Below are 15134 nucleotides of genomic sequence, written 5' to 3'. Positions count from 1 at the left end.
TGTCTGAAATCGCCCAATTTGTTAACAGCACTAAGAAAGCAGGTAATAAAATTTTTGAGTGGATAAATGAGTCAGCACCAAATTTCTGATTTGTTGACTAACAGAGCTCTGACAGATTTCATGGTTCTGGCCCGAGAAACTGGAGGCACTTCTCTTCTGCCAAAATTGCAGAACTTCTGCCACTTTTCATGAACAGCCCTTGGGAGACCTTGACAAGCCCAACGGTCTAATGGAAAATTATTTATCAGTGCTCCCTTCCCTTCTGTAGATGCTTACACTTATTTTATAAGGTCTTTGACATTTAGAAACATGAAAAACATTCTCTAATTTAGTGCTAATGTGACACCAGTGCATTTCAGAGGTAACCAAATATAGACAATTGCGGAGGGTCAGCTCAGTGTCAAGTGCATCACCATCTCCAGACCTAATCCCAGGGGATACAGTTTCTCTACACTAAATGAAGGGCTGAGATATTAGGGTCCAGAAAGACCATATATTGTAAACTCCATTAGATGAGACCCTTCATTTCACTATGACCCACACTTTGGGGAAATACTTAAAGTCAGCAGTTCTCATCCAGTCTTCCTGTTTGTGGCATACTCTGCCTCTGGGGAGAGCCCCAGTGGTAACAAGCATGGAACCCAGGATAAAGGAAGCATGAGGCAGTGTTTGACTTTCTCATCTCCAGTGATCCTTACCTCAGTTCCCCCTTGTCTACCTTCTTCCTTGGTCATTGTCATGGCCAAAGTCTCCTCCTCTAAATCTAGAACTCAAATCCCACTCTCCATCCTCTCTGTCCTCTACTTTCCGTTCTTTTACTTCACCCCTTGTCTTCTATCTTTTAGACCTCCAGACCCCGGCTCTTCTGTCTTCTTCCACTTATCACCCTACTTCTTGCTTCGTATTCCTTGTTATCTAGCTTGGCTAAATTATGTTATTGTGACCCAGCATTTCACTCATGTTTTCATGAATAGCCTTTAATTGTTCCCTTGTCTATATTGTAAGACCCAACCTTAACTTCTCAGTTTCTCATTTTGATAGCTAGGTAGCTGAATTCTGATAGAGAAATCAAGCTCCCGTGGATATTTGATCTCATTACAAATTCAGAGTCTCCGTCGGCTTTTGGTGCTTTCAGCCAATTCTTCTACATTTCTGCATGGTTCATACCATCTTCCACTCCTGCAGCAGATGTTTTGAACTTTCACTTCTTTGCTCAAACCTCCAATTTACCACTACTCTTCTCACTCTCAATAGATGACTTCCCAGTCAAATTCAGTGAGAAAAAAATCAAGGCCAAAAGTGAGATTTTCATCAGTTTCCTTCTTTGACATTTGTACACTTATCTTTTTTTTTCTTTTCTTTTATATTTATTTTTTAACTTTTTATTTTATATTGGAGTGTAGCCGATTAACAATGTTGTGATAGTTTCAGGTGCACAGCAAAGCCACTCAGCTATACATATACATATATCCATTCTCCCTCAGACTCCCCTCCCATCCAGGCTGCCACATAACATTGAGCAGAATTCCCTGTGCTATACAGTAGGTCCTTGTTGGTTACCCTTTTAAAATATAGCAGTGTGTACATGTCAATCCCAAACTCCCTAACCAACCCTTCCCTCCACCCTTCCTCCACGGTAACCATAAGTTCATTCTCTAAGTCTGTGAGTCCGTTTCTGTTCTGTAAATATGTTCATTTGTACACTCATCTTTGTATACATCCACTTTGTATACATTTCCTATCTCGATGGATGTGATGAAATTACCTCTGACTTAGATATTCGCATTAAAATGTATTTTAGATCTCATACCATTCTGCTCCTGTATGAACATTATACTACCCTAAATATCCCTTTTAAAAACTTGTATCTTATGGTTTTCTCTCTTTACCTTCAGAACAGAAATATGCACATATTAAAAAACAAACAAGCAAACTAACAAATAAAAACCTTAACTTTTGGCTGTGACTTATATTCATGTTTTCCCCTTTTAGCCAATTTTCTTGAAATATCGGCCTACTTTTAAGGTCTTCATTTTTTTAAAACTTCCCTTCTGTGGGCTTAACTATAATTTGACTTCTATTCCTGATATATCACTGAAACCTTCTTTCTAAGGACACCAATGGGCTGAGTATTGCCCCCCGAAACAATAGATTCATTTCTGTTTTTTGTTTTACTTTCTAAGAAATTTCTGTAGCGTGTGGAAATATCGAGAACTGTTTCATTTCTTAATTAAATTAAATTAATTTATTTACGAATAAGTAATAAAATCACATGGTTAAGAATCCAGTTCTGTGAGCAATTTTTGTACACACAAGCAAAAATGCATACTTACACGCATACACACATATGCACATATATGCACTCACACATATTCCAGACTTTTTTTTTTAAAGATATAAACATTTGCTAACTCAACACTATCCATTTTCAGAAAGAGAATATACATTAGTCATTTTGATAGATATTCAAAAAAATTCTTCAGGGAGCTTATGCAGTTTATAATGCAAAGAACCCATGATTTAGGAGTGCCTAATGCAGTGTTATAAAAAATTTTAATTTTGCCTATATGATAGGTAACATTTGCATCTCAGTGTACTTTTAATTTGCATTTATTTTATATGGGGGGGTGGGGCATTTTTTCATATGTTTAAGTGTCATTTATACTTTTTCCTGTTAAATATTCATATTTTTTTGGTATGTGTCTCTTAAATTAATATTTTTCTCACTGATTTTTAGGAGATCTTCAGGGAAATTAGATATATGTCTCTTATATGATTTCCCAAACAGTATTTTTTCTCATAGTTGCAATTTCCTCCTTGAATCTCTCCTGTTGTCTTCATAGGCCCATTCCTTTTAGTTTTCTCTTCCCTCATTGGCCCTTTCTCTCCAGGATCCTCTGTGGGCTCCCTCAGCTTTGCATATTGGTATTTCCCAGGGCTTTGTTCATAGTCCTTTTTTCTCCTCTCTATCTTGTAGAATGATCATAATAATCATACCCTATTTTGTGGTTCAGTGCTCACTCATATGCTGATGTCAGTAAGATCAAGTGCTCTGGATAGACCTCCTTGTTAAGCTTCAGAATCACCAACTTCCTACAGGTTAGCTGGTTATCTTCATGAGATATCCTCCAAGTATCTCAAACCCAACTGGTCCATAAGAGAACTCATCATCCCCAGCCTCTTCTTTCCTTCCTCCAATGCTCTCATCCCTAGCCATATACCCTTGCACATCAAATTGATGACCCCAGCCAGAAATCTGCAAGTCTTTTCAGATGACTTCTTACCCTTTATTTCTCCAATTCTACAGTCTTCAGGTCTTCCTGATTTAGATGTAAAACCTGTCATGTTAATTCCTTCTCTGTATTTCCAAAACCCTTTCTTTAGTTCAAGTTCTTATCATTTTTTACTCAGATTATTGAAAACATGGCTGCTTCTCTCTCTTCTTGCCCCTTTGATTCCTCTTCTACGTTGCCAAGGTGAGCGTCCCCCAAATCTGCTTCATTACTCTCCTGCTTAAAAACTTATCATGGCTTTCTACAGATTTTAAGGTGAACAAACCTCACTTTAGCTCACAACATTCTTATGGTAGGTGGAATAATGTCCTCCAAAAACATCTATGCCCTAATCCCTGGGACCTGTGAATGTTACCTTATATGGCAAAATGGACTTTGCATATATGATAGTTACGGATCTTGAGACAGGGAGATGATTTTGGATTATCCACGTGGGCCTTAAATGTAATCATAAGTGTCGCTAAACTAGGGAGGTGGAGGGATATTTGAATACAGAAGCGAAGACGGTGATGTGATGACAGAGACTGGAGTGATGTGACCAAGAAATTCTGGCAGCTTTAGAAGCTGAAAGAGACAAGAAATAGATTTTCCCCTAGAGCCTCCAGAAGGAACCAGCTCTGCCCACATCATGATTTTAGCCTTTAGTAAGACTCATTTTGGCAATCTGACCTCTAGAACTGTAAGAGAATAAATGTGTGTCATCTTAAACCACTAAGTTTGTGGTAATTTGTTATAGAGACAATAAAATAAGACAGTCCTTTTCATTCTTAGTTCTTGCCCCCTTTCCTCCATAAATCCATCAGTCCAGCCACACTGAATTTCTTTCTATTCCTGTGAACATATGTGCTTTTAAGCCTTTATTCCTTTATATGTAAAGTTACTTCCACCAAAGGTTTTCCTTACTTTTATCCAAATAAACTTAACTTCATCTTCAAAATTCATCTCAAGGGTCACCTTTGTTAGGAAGCCTTTTCTTACCCACAATCTGATTTAAATTCCCCTGATCCATGTTCCCAGGGAGACACCTAACTGCACTGTACTGTAATTACTGACTTGCCTTTCTGTCTCAGTTAGCCTGGGAACTCCTCAAGAGTAAGTGGTATGTCTTATCTGGCCTCGTAACCTCTGTGATGGTGCAGAGCTTGGCACATTATCTGACCCTAGTGAATGCTTGTGGAGAAAAGAAATCAAATATAATTGAGCTGGGCATCTGCTAATGCTGTTCTTTATGTCTATTGCAAACTTTCCTTTTGCCCAAGGAGACAAACTGTGAGTAGAAAAGTCACCTTCAGGAAGGACACACTCACCTACCTACTTGTTTCTCACCTTTGCAGTCGGTTGTACTGCCAGGAGACTTGGTTAAAACAGTGGCAGTCCATAGTCTGGAATGTTGGTGATCTACTATAGAACTGAATGTATATTATTGTTTTGTGGGTGGGGTTATGTAAGAGCAGTATTGGGCTGGGGACCAGGAGACCCCAGTTCTAGTTGTGAATTTGACATAGGTCTACTTTCAATTCCCTTGTATGAAAATGGTCTCTTTGTTCCTATATAGCCTATTATTTTAATCTTCAGGTAGGATATACTTTCTTGAACATTTAAGACTTAATGTATATTTATTCCACTTATTCAGCCAACCTAGACATCTGGGTGAAATGAAATATTTACATATTTCCCCCAATTACCTTAGTAAGGATAGTACAGTTGCCTCCTTGTTTATCGGATATTCTACTAGCTTCTTCCGTTTCCGGTAAAGCTCATATTCCACCTTCTTTCACTTCCCTAATGATTTTCAGAAGTTCTTTTCCTTTATACTCTAGGGAATTTAGAGAAAACGCTTTATTCCTGGTTCCCTTTGTTTGCATGGCTTTTTCCCTTCTTTCTTCCTGGGTCTCCTGTCTTCCCTCATACACACATCCATGGGGAGAACTCATCTCTTAGAAGCCTTGAATTGCCTTTAATGCTTTTGTTATTATTTCCTGTATGCTGAGAGGACTGTGGTTTATTATTAATCTTTTATTTCTTTTAAATTCCAATAGCTCTATTGTGGTAGGCAGTTTCCAAGATTGCTCCCAGCAATTCTTGCCTCTTGGTCTTCATGCCCTTATGTAATTCCCTCCCCTTGAGTGTAGGCTGGGCATAGTGACTTACTTCTAAGACTAGGTTACACAGAGTCCGTAGCTTCCATCTTGTTTGCCCTCTCTCTGTATCTTGCTCTTTGGCTTCTTCTGCAGGGATCCAGGTGCCATGTTGTAAGCTACTCTATGTGGCATGTGGGCCAGGAGCTGATGTCATTGGCCAACAGCCACTGAGGACCTGAGGTCTGCTAACAGCCAGAGAGTGAATTTGGAAGTGGATTCTTCCCTAGTCAAGCCTTGAGATGACTTCAGTCTGGGCATAATTTCTGACCCACAAAAACTGTGAGATAATAGCTATTTGTTGTTTTAAACCATTGAGATTTGAAGTACTATTTTATGCAGCAGTTGATAACTAATATGTCTATATTGCCATGCTAATGGGTGCAAGAATACAGGGGTTTCTTGTTAAAACCTGTTACCTAACCCAGTCTACTGTGTACTTTTGTGTTTTTTTTTTTCTGAGTCAGTGTTATGAGTGAAACAGAAAAAAGCTCTCAGGAGGAGACAGAAGAGTCAGAATCTAGACTTTATCCTGCCACCAGCAATATAGTCTTGGTTTCCTCATCTGGAAAATAAACTGATTGTTAAAATTGGCTACACATTGGCATCATCTGGGAAACCTTAAATATTACTGAATAACAAGTCCTACCCACAGAAATTCTGTTTTATTTGTTATGAAATATGACTTGAGCAATGGAATTTAAAAAAATTCTCTAGGTGATTCTAATACGCAGCAAAGATTGAAAACTATTGCTCTGGACCATTGGTTCTCAAATTGTGGTCCCCCTATCAGCAGACCAGCATTACCTCGTGAACTCATTAGAAATGCAAAATCTTCCCCATATCTACTGGATCAGAAACTCTGAGGTGGGACCCCGCATCCTGTGTGAAACAAGCCCTCCAAGTGATTCTGATGTATTCTGAAGTCTGAGTACCACTGCTCAGTCTAGATGATTCCCAAGGTTCTTCCAGTTCAAAAGTATGCACATCTATGTTTTCCTGCTCTTGGGCTCCATATAAATCTCTCTAACCCTAACGCTGTTCACTTAAAGCATGTGGCCTATCAAATTTCTAGTTATGTGTTCCTGTCACTCAGAATTTGAAGATACAAGTTCCCTGCAAGCCTAGAATTTTCGATGCAGCAGTTGTTATTAGCCTGTTAACTGATGAGGTAACTGGTGAATGTTGCAGGGCTAAAGTTTCCAAGAAACCTAGTTGAATTTGAACCAGTCAGCAAACATTTTAATTCTATTGAGGGTACTTTTTCCTCAGGGTATGCAGTTCTCACATCATAGAAGACTCAAGTGTGCTCTGAGGAGCCCAGAATCTTCTCACAAAAAAGTAGAAATAAACAAAATTAAATTAAATTAAAAAGTTGGAGTGCAGAGGAAATAAAAATAAATGACATAGCTATAGAAAATGAGGTAGATTCTGGGGCCCAAAGGACTGGCCAATTTGAAACAAACTTATAAGATTCTGCCCAGTTGCCCAGCTTGCTCACAATTGATACTTCACTTATTGATACAGAGAAGATAAGACAAAAATAGTCTAGGAGGAAACAGCTATGATGACTGATAGGAGGAGAGATGGCTTTGTTGATGATAAGACCAGATTTTGGTGGATCGCCAGGTTGGTTAACTGCTATTTTCATCAGTTTAGTCAATGCCTCCAACTTTGGTTAACTATAGGAATTCATCTATTCATATTAGATTTCAGGAAGGAACTTTCATTATGGGAGTTACTGTTTTGCAAGAAGTATTTCATAAGTAAAAAGAAAATTAATATTTAAGTTCCTTGATGGAAATTAGATGTGGATTAAATTGATATTTGCAGAGAAAATCTCTGTAATATGTCATCTATAGACATTATATCAGCATGGAATGCAACATTTTCAGGAAACTTTCTAAGTATCCTGGTGTCTTCCTTTTTAATGTGTATTTTCTCTTGTTTGTATACTTTTCTAATATACATACATACATACATGTATACATATAGATAGATAGCTATAGATATGTATATATTCCCTTATTATGTTTATATCCATTATTTGGTCCTCAACATCTTGGCTGTGTGATTAAGGTTGGTACAATAAAAATAATAGCTTCTGCTATTTGTCGTGTAACTTAATGACTGGCACTTGGCATTAACCCAGGAACTTCACCTATATTGCCTCTAATCCTTATGGAGACCCTTTTAAGGTATTTATTATATTCCCATTTTATAGATGAGCAAACTGAGGCTCAGACAGGCAGAATGACCATCTCAAGGTAGTAAGTGACAGATGTAGATTAGAACCTAAATTTCTCAGATTCCAAAAGCTGATATCCGACTCTATATCCTCATCATTCGACATCATGTTGACAAAACCTTAGAGCGATGAGTGATCTTAAGTCATGCAGTGCTCTCCTTCCCTGGCCACTGCATTAGTTTCACCTTCAGTCCCTGTTACCAGGGATAGTGTGATGGTTATTTACCAATTTCCTTATCAACAGGTGCTTTGTCCTCTATTCCCCCTTCTTCTGAGATGGGATTAAAGCCCAGGTGATCTCACTCTGGTGCTCACATCTTAGTCACTGTTTTCCTGTCCCCAGTCCAAAAAAGGGCAATCCTTTATTCAAGGTCACAACTGCAACTAGTTCAAAATAGACCTTCAACTAATTACCTCATTCCTCTTACTCTATGACTTTTTCCAGCTCATTCTATTCGCTTGATTTGTGAACACATTCCCTAAGCTGGCCCTTAGTTTTCTCCTGGCTAACGAGCATAGTTCAAAATCCTTTGATCTTCTATCCTAGGACCTGTTTTCCTTACCTTAATTTGTCCTGGTCTTCCTCATCACTTGAATGGCAGTGACTGAAAGTGGACTAAACCCAATACCTCTCTACTGTTTCAGCCTCTGGAGAGATGCTTGCTGCAGCAGCAGGTGTCCTTACACTAGTTGGTTCCTTCTGCCCCCCAGCATCATGGATTCCTCTATTTGAAAGGTACTAATTTGCAGTGCTTCCTAGCCTCCAGGCACAGATTAAAGGCAGTTACACAATTTATTACTGGATAATCATTATTTACCTGGGGCTTTCCAAACAATAAACCCTAAATTGCATTCCTCAAAGGTCAAAAGCAATTTTTCTTATCCTTGAAAAGTGTTTAATGACTCTGTACAGAACAAAATGTGTGCACATGAGGAGTGAGTGAATATGGAAAAGAACTGGTAATTTTGAAACGTGAGTTAATTAAATTCCCAATTTAAAAAAAATTCCATCTGGTCCCTGAATTTATACAAAGTCTGCTACAAGGAAACATCACCCCGGACAACAGTAGTTTTATTTGTTTTATTATCACATTTAGATCATGTAGTTTAACATGCCCATGTGTCTTAATTTAATGTTTTAAATTGAAGCATAATTGATTTGCAATGCTGTGCCCATCTCTGCTGTACAGCAAAGTGACTCAGTTATACACATGTAGACATTCTTTTTTAAATATTCTTTTCCATTATGGTTTATCACAGGATATTGAATATAGGACCTTGTTCTTTACCCATCCTATACATAATAGTTTACATCTGCTCATCCCAAACTCCCAGTCCTTCCCTCCCCCACCCTTGACAACCACAAGTCTGATTTTTATGTCTGAGTCTATTTCTGTTTTATAGATAGGTTCATTTGTGCCATATTTTAGATTCTACATACAAGTGATATCATATGGCATTTGTCTTTCTCTTTCTGACTTACTTCACTTAGTATGATAATCTCTAGTTGCATCCATGTTGCTGCAAATGGCAATATTTCATTCTTTTTTATGGCTGAGTAATATTCCATTGTATATATGTACCACATCCTCTATATCCATTCATCCATCTGTGGACATTTAGATTGTTTCCATGTTTTGGCTACTGTGAATAGTGCTGCTATAAACATAGGGGTGCATGTATCTCTTTGAATTATAGTTTTGTCCGGATATATGCCCAGGAGTGGGATTGCTGGATCATATGGTAATTCTATTTTTAGTTTTCTGAGGAGCCTCCACACTGTTTTCCATAGTGGCTGCACCAACTTACATTCCCATCAACAGTGTAGGAGGGTTCCCTTTTCTCCACACCCTCTCTAGCATTTGTTATTTGTAGACTTTTTAATGATGGCCATTCTGACCGATGTGAGGTGGTACCTCATTGTAGTTTTGATTTGTATCTCTCCAATAATTAGTGATGTTGAGCATCTTTTAGCATACCCGTGTGTCTTAGGTCGAGCTGCTATAACAAAATACCAGACTGGATGGCTTAAGCAATAACAATTACTTCTCACAGTTCTGGAGTTTGGAGAGTCCAGGATCAAGCTGCTAGCTGATATGGTTCTGAGTGATTGATACTCTTTTCCTGGCTGCAGATGGTCACCTTCTTGCAGTTTCTTCTCTGTTTATCAGAGAGCTCTGATCTCTCTTCCTCTTCTTATAAGGACACTAATTCCATTATGGGGAGCCCCACCCTCATGATCTCCCAAGGGCCCTACCTGCAAAGACCATCATGTTGGGTTGTAAATACCATCATGGTAGGGCTTCAACATATGCATATTGGGAGGACACAAACATTCAGTCCATTACACTATGGAATAGATGAGACTGAGGCCCAACTAGGTGAAATGGCATGAAGGAAGGAAGTATCAATTAGAGAATGAACCTCCACACCCAGCTGCCTTACTCCTAGTTAGAGCAAGCTCTTTTTCTCCTAGAATTGGTAGAAGGATTGAGGAGAAGTGTTTCAAAGAGAGGTGCTGTCCTGAAAAGGAAATAATGAATTCAGAATAAGAAGGACTTACACTTAGGTTTCCTCAGACCTCCAACTGGAGGACACCTTAGAGCTGGAATGGCAGATGTGGAACAGGTGTGCCAGCCATTCTCCTATCTCATGCCTCTGACAGCCACTGCTAAAACACCCTTTGTTCTCCATCTCTATGTAACCTCAGAATCCTTTTCAACCCAATTCTCTAGTTATTGTTAGGCAACAATCAGTAAATCAGGGTTTGAGGAAGAAAACACTGTGTTTCTGAATCAACCCCTACACACAATTCTTTATAAACACTTGTTCCCCATTCTTTCCTCTTGGTTCCTTGAAAGCCTGCTCTGATCTCTTACATTTGCTTCTGGGTGGCCACAACTGGCCTTGAGCCTTTCACCTCATGGCCTCTTGACCTCCCGATCATCATACAGTCTCACTTCCAGTTTTGAGGACGTAAAATATTCATTCCCTTTGGACGAGTCACCGCCCTCTTTACACATTCACATGCTCTGACAGCACACCTGCCCAAGTGATGGAGGGACTGCCTCTCTCTCAACTTTTGCTCTCTAGTGGAATATCAGTGAACAATAAAAGGAAGGCAACAACATAGCTGAATCTCAAAATCACTACACTGAGTGAAAGAAGCAGAGGAAAAAATTGAGTGTATACCGTTTGATTCCATGTCTACAAAGTTCTAAGAAATGCAGACCAATCTATGGTGAGGAGATACCAGATCATTGTTTGCCTGGGGATTGTGGAGGGGAACAGGGGGTACAGACGGGGGAGGTAGGGAGCAAGGGATTGTAAAAGGGAAAGTTCTGGAGATGATGATCATGACCTGTCTTGACTGCAGCGACCCTTCCACAGGTGTATACATTTGTCAACATTTAGCAAATTGATCTTTTTGAGTTTTGCTTTTAAGCTCTGTTAAGCAAGACAGAGCAACATTTCTTCTAAGGCTAATTTCCCCCATTACTGAGGCACAACTATTCCAAATATTTTACCAATACTCCATGAAATATGAGATTTTCCACTCTGGCTGTTGGGAAAAAGAATTATTCTTGGCCCTTGTCAGCTGCGGGGAATGATTCCTCTACTCCTTTTCCCCCCGCTGGCCTCAGGGCTTCTCCTCACATCCGTGTGCTCAGCTGAAGACTCAGGCAGAATATTTGTAAATCTCCAGAGCTCTGCCTGCGCTCCAGTTCTCTGTCCTCTAAGCTCCAGCCATTTTGGTTTCCCCACATTCTCTGCCCTATCACCTCGGCTCAGTGTGACCACCGGGCTCCTCGAGGTTTCTCCTTTCTGTGCCGAGGCTTGGAAACGCTCTCCAGTGGGCTGGGGCCATGGTAGGGCTGGCCTCAGTTACCTCCCTTCTCTCACGGTGCCTTACGTTCACTGTCTTGAAAAATGCTGTCTCGTATATATGTTGGTTTCTTAGGTGTTTCAGGTGGGAGGGTAAATCTGGTCCCTGTTACTCCAACTTGACCAGAAACATACACCTCTTTTCTCTTTGGACTGATGAAATGGTTTGGATCCTTTGAAGAGGCATTCTTTTTGAATTCTGCTCCCAGAAATTGCCTTTAAATGGCAGTCTCTGGGGTACTTCCTCACTGGACCGATAGAACATCTTTCTTCTTTCCTGTCCTCATTGGTTAGAGAAGAACACTTGGGCATTGCACTAAAAGTCTCCCTTCTCTTATAACTGATGGCATAAGGCAGTGTTTTCAAACTGGAGGCCTGTAGACTAAATCTAACCCAAAGACGTTTGTGTGCATGCGCACATGTCTATGAGTGTCTGTGTCTGTGTGTCTATATGTATTTTTGCCTACACAGTGCTTAAAAAAACCTGAATTAGTTTTCAACGTTGAAGCACTGGAGTTTTCCTGTGGATGTCTGGATTTCTGGCTTCTCTTGAAAAGTCAGAAGACCTGGCATCTTTGGCTTGTGTTCCCACATAGCACCATTTGTCTAAAACGCATTAGCAACTGTCCCTTTTTGAAGGGCTACACACTCTCCCCCTTGACACAGGCCTCCTCAGGCACCCACCCTTCATTTCTGTTACTTAACTGGTCCCAAGAGGCATGAGGCTTTGTAGCTCCCCGCCCCGCCTTGGAGTTTTCTGCATGAGCAGAAACTCTGGAGTTCAAGGGCTACTGGTCCAAGTCCCTCCTCTGGCACTTTGGTGACTCAACTGCAGTGCTTTCCCTGCATGCATTCTCCTGATGCTACGGAAGCGCTTCTCGATTCTTCTACACCCCTATACTACCCTCTACTCCCTTCCAGATTCTGGCTTTGCTGCCTTACAGATTTTGCTCCGTGTCTAGTTTGTATTTTGGCTCCTGATCTCAGGACCAGCTGCCCTTTCTTTTCTGTTTCACATCCAAAGTTCCTTTAAAAAATCTTCCTGATGGATTCAGTAAATCGTTAGTATCCGTTTTCAGCGAGAGCTTTGTACCAAGAGAACTCAGAAGCCAGAAACCACTATAGATGCCTATTCATGGTCAAGTGTCTATTTTTGGGTCAATCAGCCTTGTGCATAGTATCGAGGATCATATGATCAACTTTCTTCAGGAAAGGCTGTGGCTTGCCAGGTATTTAGAGGGGGATAGATTGCTCTATGCTACTGCATCTAATTTACTTTGAATGTTACCTAGGACACAGAAAATGCTCACACAGGAACTTTACAATAATAATGATACCAGGGCTTCCCTGGTGGCACAGTGGTTGAGAGTCCGCCTGCCGATACAGGGGACATGGGTTCGTGCCCCGGTCTGGGAAGATCCCACATGCCGCAGAGCGGCTGGGCCTGTGAGCCATGGCCGCTGAGCCTGAGCGTCCGGAGCCTGTGCTCCACAACGGGAGAGGCCACAACAGTGAGAGGCCGGCGTACCGCAAAAAAAAAAAAGAAAAAAGATAACAAAAGTAATCATAATTACAATAGTAAGAACTACCCTTTGTCAAGTACTTACTGTTTTTCAGGTATCATATTAAGCACTTTACACAAATTAGCTCATTTTATTCCAATAGTAAGTGTAAGAATGATGAACTTTTTTCATTTAAAATAAAAACACTCTCAGAGAGGTTAAGTGGCTTTCCCAAGCTCTTTTTTTTTTAATTACTAAGAAGTGTATTTTATTTTATTTTATTTTATTTTATTTTTTTAATTAGTTTATGCTTTATAACAAAGTGAATCAGTCATACATATACATCTGTTCCCACATCCCCTCCCTCATGCATCTCCCTCCCTCCCACCCTCCCCATCCCACCCCTCCAGGCGGTCACAAAGCACCGAGCTGATCTCCCTGTGCTCTGCGGCTGCTTCCCACTATCTATCTACCTTACGTTTGGTAGTGTATATATGTCCATGCCTCTCTTTCCCTTTGTCACAGCTTCCCCTTCCCCTTCCCCATATCCTCAAGTCCATTCTCAAGTAGGTCTGTGTCTTTATTCCCGTTTTACCCCTAGGTTCTTCATGACATTTTTTTTTTTTAAATTCCATATATATGTGTTAGCATACGGTATTTGTCTTTCTCTTTCTGACTTACTTCACTCTGTATGACAGACTCTAGGTCTATCCACCTCATTACAAATAGCTCAGTTTCGTTCCTTTTTATGGCTGAGTAATATTCCATTGTATATATGTGCCACATCTTCTTTATCCATTCATCCGATGATGGACACTTAGGTTGTTTCCAGCTCCGGGCTATTGTGAATAGAGCTGCAATGAACATTTTGGTACATGTCTCTTTTTGAATTATGGTTTTCTCAGGGTATATGCCTAGTAGTGGGATTGCTGGGTCATATGGTAGTTCTATTTTTAGTTTTTTAAGGAACCTCCATACTGTTCTCCATAGTGGCTGTACCAATTCACATTCCCACCAGCAGTGCAAGAGTGTACCCTTTTCTCCACACCCTCTCCAGCATTTATTGTTTCTAGATTTCTTGATGATGGCCATTCTGACTGGTGTGAGATGATATCTCATTGTAGTTTTGATTTGCATTTCTCTAATGATTAATGATGTTGAGCATTCTTTCATGTGTTTGTTGGCAGTCTGTATATCTTCTTTGGAGAAATGCCTATTTAAGTCTTCTGCCCATTTTTGGATTGGGTTGTTTGTTTTTTTGCTATTGAGCTGCATGAGCTGTTTATAAATTTTGGAGATTAATCCTTTGTCAGTTGCTTCATTTGCAAATATTTTCTCCCATTCTGAGGGTTGTCTTTTGGTCTTGTTTATGGTTTCCTTTGCTGTGCAAAAGCTTTGAAGTTTCATTAGGTCCCATTTGTTTATCTTTGTTTTTATTTCCATTTCTCTAGGAGGTGGGTCCAAAAGGATCTTGCTGTGATTTATGTCATAGAGTGTTCTACCTATGTTTTCCTCTAAGAGTTTGATAGTTTCTGGCCTTACATTTAGGTCTTTAATCCATTTTGAGCTTATTTTTGTGTATGGTGTTAGGGAATGATCTAATCTCATACTTTTACATGTCCCTGTCCAGTTTTCCCAGCACCACTTACTGAAGAGGCTGTCCTTTCTCCACTGTACATTCCTGCCTCCTTTATCAAAGATAAGTTGGCCATATGTGCGTGAGTTTATCTCTGGGCTTTCTATCCTGATCCACTGATCTATCTTTCTGTTTTTATGCCAGTACCACACTGTCTTAATTACTGTAGCTTTGTAGTATAGTCTGAAGTCAGGCAGCCTGATTCCTCCAGCTCCGTTTTTCGTTCTCAAGATTGCTTTGGCTATTCGGGGTCTTTTGTTTTTCCAAACAAATTTTGAAATTTTTTGTTCTACTTCTGTGAAAAATGCCAGTGGTAGTTTGATAGGGATTGCATTGAATCTGTAGATTGCTTTGGGTAGTAGAGTCATTTTCACAATATTGATTCTTCCAATCCAGGAGCATGGTATATCTCTCCATCTATTTATATCATCT

Source organism: Hyperoodon ampullatus (assembly GCF_949752795.1).
Source record: "Hyperoodon ampullatus genome assembly, chromosome: 17".
Taxonomy (NCBI): Eukaryota; Metazoa; Chordata; class Mammalia; order Artiodactyla; family Ziphiidae; genus Hyperoodon; species Hyperoodon ampullatus.
This window is presented reverse-complemented; position numbering follows the sequence as displayed.